Here is a 5,355-nt window from a genome sequence, read left to right as displayed (position 1 = left end):
CAGGAGGAGGAAACGTCAAAAATGAGTCAGCTTACTGTTATTATTGTTTTAAGTATAAAAGAGGGAAGCTGAATGTTGGAGAAATGTGTTAAAATGTGATTCTGGTGACGTTTCTGCCAGATGTTAAGCTTTGTTGTAGGAAAAAGGCCTCGGGTGGATCTCTAAAAGCCAGTTACAGCAGAAATAAACCTACTAAATTAGACCAGACTCATTTGTTCACATTAACCATCTGCCTTAAATGGATCGTTCAGTTTTTATGATGTAGAGTTGTGTGGATTAGTTGTGAGCAGCCAGTGTCTAACCTGCAGCACACAACGATCAGAGGGATCTGAGCTCCTGAGATCCTGAATCAGGTAAAAAGTCCTCATTTGTTGATTTTAGATGGGTTCTGAGTAGCTCTGAGCTTGACGCTTTTATTAAAGTTTTCACTCTGAATGCCGTACGCTCCAGGTAAAATACTGACTACTCATAAAAGCACCTCACTGTCCCTTTAAGGTAAATAGTCCTCAGCAACCCGGACATATGAAGAGGAGGAGGGGAAGAGGAGACCGTCTCGCCTGGTGCTCTCAGGTTGACCAACTCAAGTGACACTTTCCTGAGAGTGGGCCAATTCCAGGCTGCTAAGAGGATCAGTTTCCTTTTCCTGTCCTGACACACATACGCAGCTCGAGCCACCCCGCTGCCTCGCCGCTCCTACAAAACACTCTTCCACGCTTTCTGGAATAAATGTGGTTCTGCGGGAGGGATGGGATCAGAGAGCGTTTCACTGAAAAGACAAAGTCCTCACTAAGAGGATTGGGATGTTAACTTTATCTCTCCCAGTATAAATATGAGCACTGGTTTGCGGGCAGAGACCTGCAGGGCGGCACGTACAGCTCACCTGGGTTTCACACAGGATGGAGGGGAATAGATTAATCCCCGAATTCAACGGGACTGAAACAAAAAGAGGACAGAGAGGTGGAGGAGCCGAAGAAGTGTCAGAGGTGGGTGAGGGGAAAAACCAATGACTAATATGAAACCTGAGACTTTACCTGCTAAGGTCAGTTCAGGTTATCACCCAAAAAGGCAGGCGATGATGTAATCACCACAGCTAATCAGTCTTAGCAAACACAACTGATCATTTTACAGATACTGAGCTAAAATTTGGAGTGGTAGTAGCTGAGAGTCATCTCCAACACTTACTCTGAGATCTTTGCTTAAAGCTTTGACAATAACTGCAGAGTATCACGTGAACCCCTGGACGGATTTTAGTTGAACTCTCAGAAAATAATCACACCTACAGCTGATGCAAGATGGCCACCACAGCTAATCAAGCTGAGCAAACACAAAAATGGCTACAACTCAGTTAGTTTTACAGATATTGAGCTGGGATCTGGTGTGGTAGTAGCTGAGAGTCAGCCTCAACACCTTCTCCGAGCTCCAACTGATCACATAAGGTCTCTGTTGAAAACGTTGCCACGCAGGTGATACGGATTCCTTCAAGGGACGATAATTTTATTAGTGGTAATGTTCCCTTATAAGCTCAAACTTCCTCGTTTTCAACACAACTTGAAAACCTTGAGCGTGTCCCGCCCCCCACCTGTACGTTGTAACACGTGCCGCCCTGCACCCTGCTGCCAGATAAACCAACGCTCCTGACGTTCTGTTTGGATTGTGGGTGACTGATGAGGTTGTGATGTGGACCCCCCTCCTCCACCGAGCCTCTTAGCTGGAGGCTAACATCTGCTCCGACAGAACGGATGGTTCACGTCTGTGCAAATGTTACCCGATCAGGTCCACATGGTCGTGATGTTCCAAGCTGACGGCACGATGGGCCAGTAAATACTATTCTTGTTGTTTTGTTTTTCCCAGAACAAATGTGCATCTAAAAAGGAGACTATTTGCTAATAGGAGACTATTTTGATTTGCTAATCAAATCAAACTGGAAATAAGGCATTTTAATCATGAAGGAGCTGTCGAAATAAAAAGCTTCAAATCTCAAACCTTTTTACTTATCACAGAAAACCCCAGAATAGTGGAAAGAGATGGGTGGTATATACGTGTTGGGTCATTTACAAATATTTACCCATAAAAATACACTGAGATGCCTTTAATTCCTTTGAAAACATTGTTTTCTTTCAAATCTGCTGCACTGTACCTGTATTTTTTTAACATTTAGCTAGCCTTTTGATTGTTTTAGCTTCTAGCTAGCTTTTTTAATTTTTAGTTTCTAACAAGCCTTTTGCTAATGTTACTTTAGCTTTTAGTTCACCTTTTGTGAGTTTTATTTTCCAGCTAGCCTTTGGATATTTTAGCCTGTTTGCTACTTTCAGCCAGCCTTTTCCCACTTTTAGCTTTTAGCTAATGTTTTGTTGCCTATTAGCTGGTGTTCTGCTTCTTTTAGCTATAACAGCTCCATTTCCAGCTCCTTTTTGGCTAATTTCAGCAAAGCCATTTTCATAGAAAATAATTTCTCTAGTTTCAAACTGATGCTGAAAATGAGAAGAACTGTCTAAAGCAGTGGTCTCCAATCCTGGTCCTCAGGGCCTCCATCCTGCATGTTTAACCTGTTCCTCTGCTCCAACACACCTGATGTGAATCAATGGGTGATTATCAGGCTTCTGCAGAACAGAAGAGGGAATTTAACCTCTGAACCAGGTGTGTTGGAGCAGAGAAACAAGGAAAACATGCAGGATGGAGGCCCTGAGGACCAGGAATGGAGAGCCCTGGTCAAAAGTGTCAACGTGGTGTCCATTAGCAGGTTGGAAGCACAAAAATAAGGCTTTTTTCAGCCATTAATGTAACGTTTCACCCTGACTAGTTTTAAGTTTTATTATCTAATCCTGTTGTAGTGAAACGGATGAAAACTGCAGAATACCACACTAGATATGAAACACTTTACTTCCACATTAAAATGACAACTTTACTTGCTTTACTTGCTCAGTTTTTTTATATTAAGAACTTTTTTTTTTTTTTTTTTTTTAGTTTATTTGATAGGGACAGACACACATTTACATAGACAAACTGAATGAAACAGCAGTCCCATGTTAGCATCATGGTGCAATAGCAACAGCTAATTCGCAGCACTTGTCCCTAGATGGGCTTTTTAAAAAAAAAAAAAAAAAAATTAAAGTAAAATCATTTGAAATAACACAACATAATATATACAAACAGAGAAGTGTAAAGAAATTAAAAATGAGTACAGGTCTGTTTTTGACATAACCAGAGTTTTGTTTGATTTTTGAACATACTATAACTGGTTGCAGACTTTAAGTGAACAGGAAGTGAGTTCCAAGCTGCAGATCCTCTCACAGACAGTGCACTTTGAGCAAAAGTGGTTCTTCGAAAGGGGACCTTACAATTTCCCTTCAAAGCTGCTCTGGTAGCTCTACTATTGCCCTGCAGTCTCTGTATGCAATCGCTTAATGGTATTGGTGCTAGTCCATTTAAACACTTAAAAATCAGTTTTAAAACGTTATAATTTAGAAAATTTGTAAAATCCAAAATGCCAAATTTAGCCAAAATACGACAATGATGGAATCTAATTGGCTTTTGATGTAAAACCTTTAAGGCCCGATTATAAAGACTTGCTAGTGGTTTGAGAGTAGTTTGATTAGTCTGAGACCAGACAGTAGCTCCATAGGTAAAATGTGAGAGGATCAGTGAGTTCATAAACATCTCTGCACAGTGAAGTGTCAAACAATGTCTAATAATTTTAAAACAGTTTATATTTGACCTAACAGTTTTGCAGATTTTATCAACATGACTCTTGAAAGTTAACTGAGCATCCAAAATTATTCCTAAATATTTTTCTTGTGAAACTTGTTCAATAGGGTCCCCATGGATCTGAATATTCAAAGACTGTAATGAGGTTTTCTTAATTGAAAAGCAAATGCACTTTGTTTTGTTTGTATTGAGAGTTAAGCAAGAGTCCTTTAGCCATGTCGATAATCTCTGCAGACTGCTCTGAAGTTTTTCACTGACAGCAGTACCGCTTTTGTCCGATGTATAAACAATGGTGTCATCAGCATACATTTGCAATTCTTCCTCATTCATTTTATGACAATCCAAGGATAATTCAGGTCATATTTATTCAGAATTCCAGAAACCATTCCCAACCTGTGTGTGTGATTTCTATGGAAACAAATGGCTAGATGTAAGTGTGCTCCTCACATCAGTGACTCTGTAAAGGGCATGTTGAGCTCTGCAGACTGTTTAAGTGAACAGAAAAGACTGACAGTGTGGCCGGGGGGTGGGGTGGGGGCATTAATGGCTCCCCCCTCAGCTTATCACTTAACAGAGATGCTCAGAGGCGGAGGTGAAGAGTGTTGGCGGTGGTGGTGGGGTGGGGTGGCAGTAAAAAGCTGCTAAAGTAAATAAACTGTGCTGCTCTGTCAGCAGTGGAACAAGAGAGAATGAAAACATAATCTCACCCTCGCTTTTGAATCCTTACATGACCTGAAGAACGTCTCGTTTCACATCGAATGGAGGATTCATTTGGTGTTACCTGTGCTGCTCCTCTTTCACTGCTGGGGGGGTCAGGAGGGACTCTGCTTCATGCTGTTTGTTTTGTCAGGGATAATAAAGACACCAGAAGTGAAATGAATATCTGTCAGCAGCTACTACAGGTTTCCATTCCACCTGCTCAGCATTACGAAGCTGCAGAGCTGCTGAAAGGATGGTGCTCGAACAGACGCACCAGCCAAAAGGTTATATTTATCTTTATTTACAAAAACAGAAAACATAAATCCAGCAGCTTGTCAAGCACATGTGGAAGTGGCTCCGAAGCTCAACTCAAACTGATCTCTTAGACCTCTGATGTCTTTTGTTTCTGCACCTGTTTGTTTTGCTGGTAGGTCAGGACTTGTCACCTGACAAACAGGATAAAGGAGCTTAGCAACACGCAGGAGTCGTTGTGAGAGAGTTTATTTTGAGACGAGCCTTGACGATTTCCTGAGGCCAGAGAGGGAGTTTTAATGCCTGAAACCTCATCAGGTGGTTTAGTGACGTAAATCGAACCAAACTGCGAATGAAACTGAAATAAATTTCTTGAAGAAATGTGGAAGAGGTCCAACGCAGCCAGTGGCTGAAACTCCAACATCCATTAATTTTGGGACTTTCTTTTGTAGCAAGAGAAGCTGACAAAATGATGACGTTTTGGAGTATTAATGGGAAAAAAACGTGCAAAGATAACCAAGTGACAAGAACGCGGGGTTAAATGTCCAGAGAGCGAGACCAAAACCAGACACGGAGACAGCAGCTGAGGTTAAGTGCTTTATTTACAAAGTGGTATATCTGTACAGTGCGGGTGTTGAGGTAGGATCTGGAAAGCAAGAGGGACAGGGTGAGTCTCGGGCACCAATCCTACTGTCAGCT

Source organism: Kryptolebias marmoratus, linkage group LG24, assembly GCF_001649575.2.
Source record: "Kryptolebias marmoratus isolate JLee-2015 linkage group LG24, ASM164957v2, whole genome shotgun sequence".
Classification (NCBI taxonomy): Eukaryota; Metazoa; Chordata; class Actinopteri; order Cyprinodontiformes; family Rivulidae; genus Kryptolebias; species Kryptolebias marmoratus.
The sequence above is the reverse complement of the archived record's forward strand: the minus strand, read 5'-3'. Positions refer to the sequence as shown.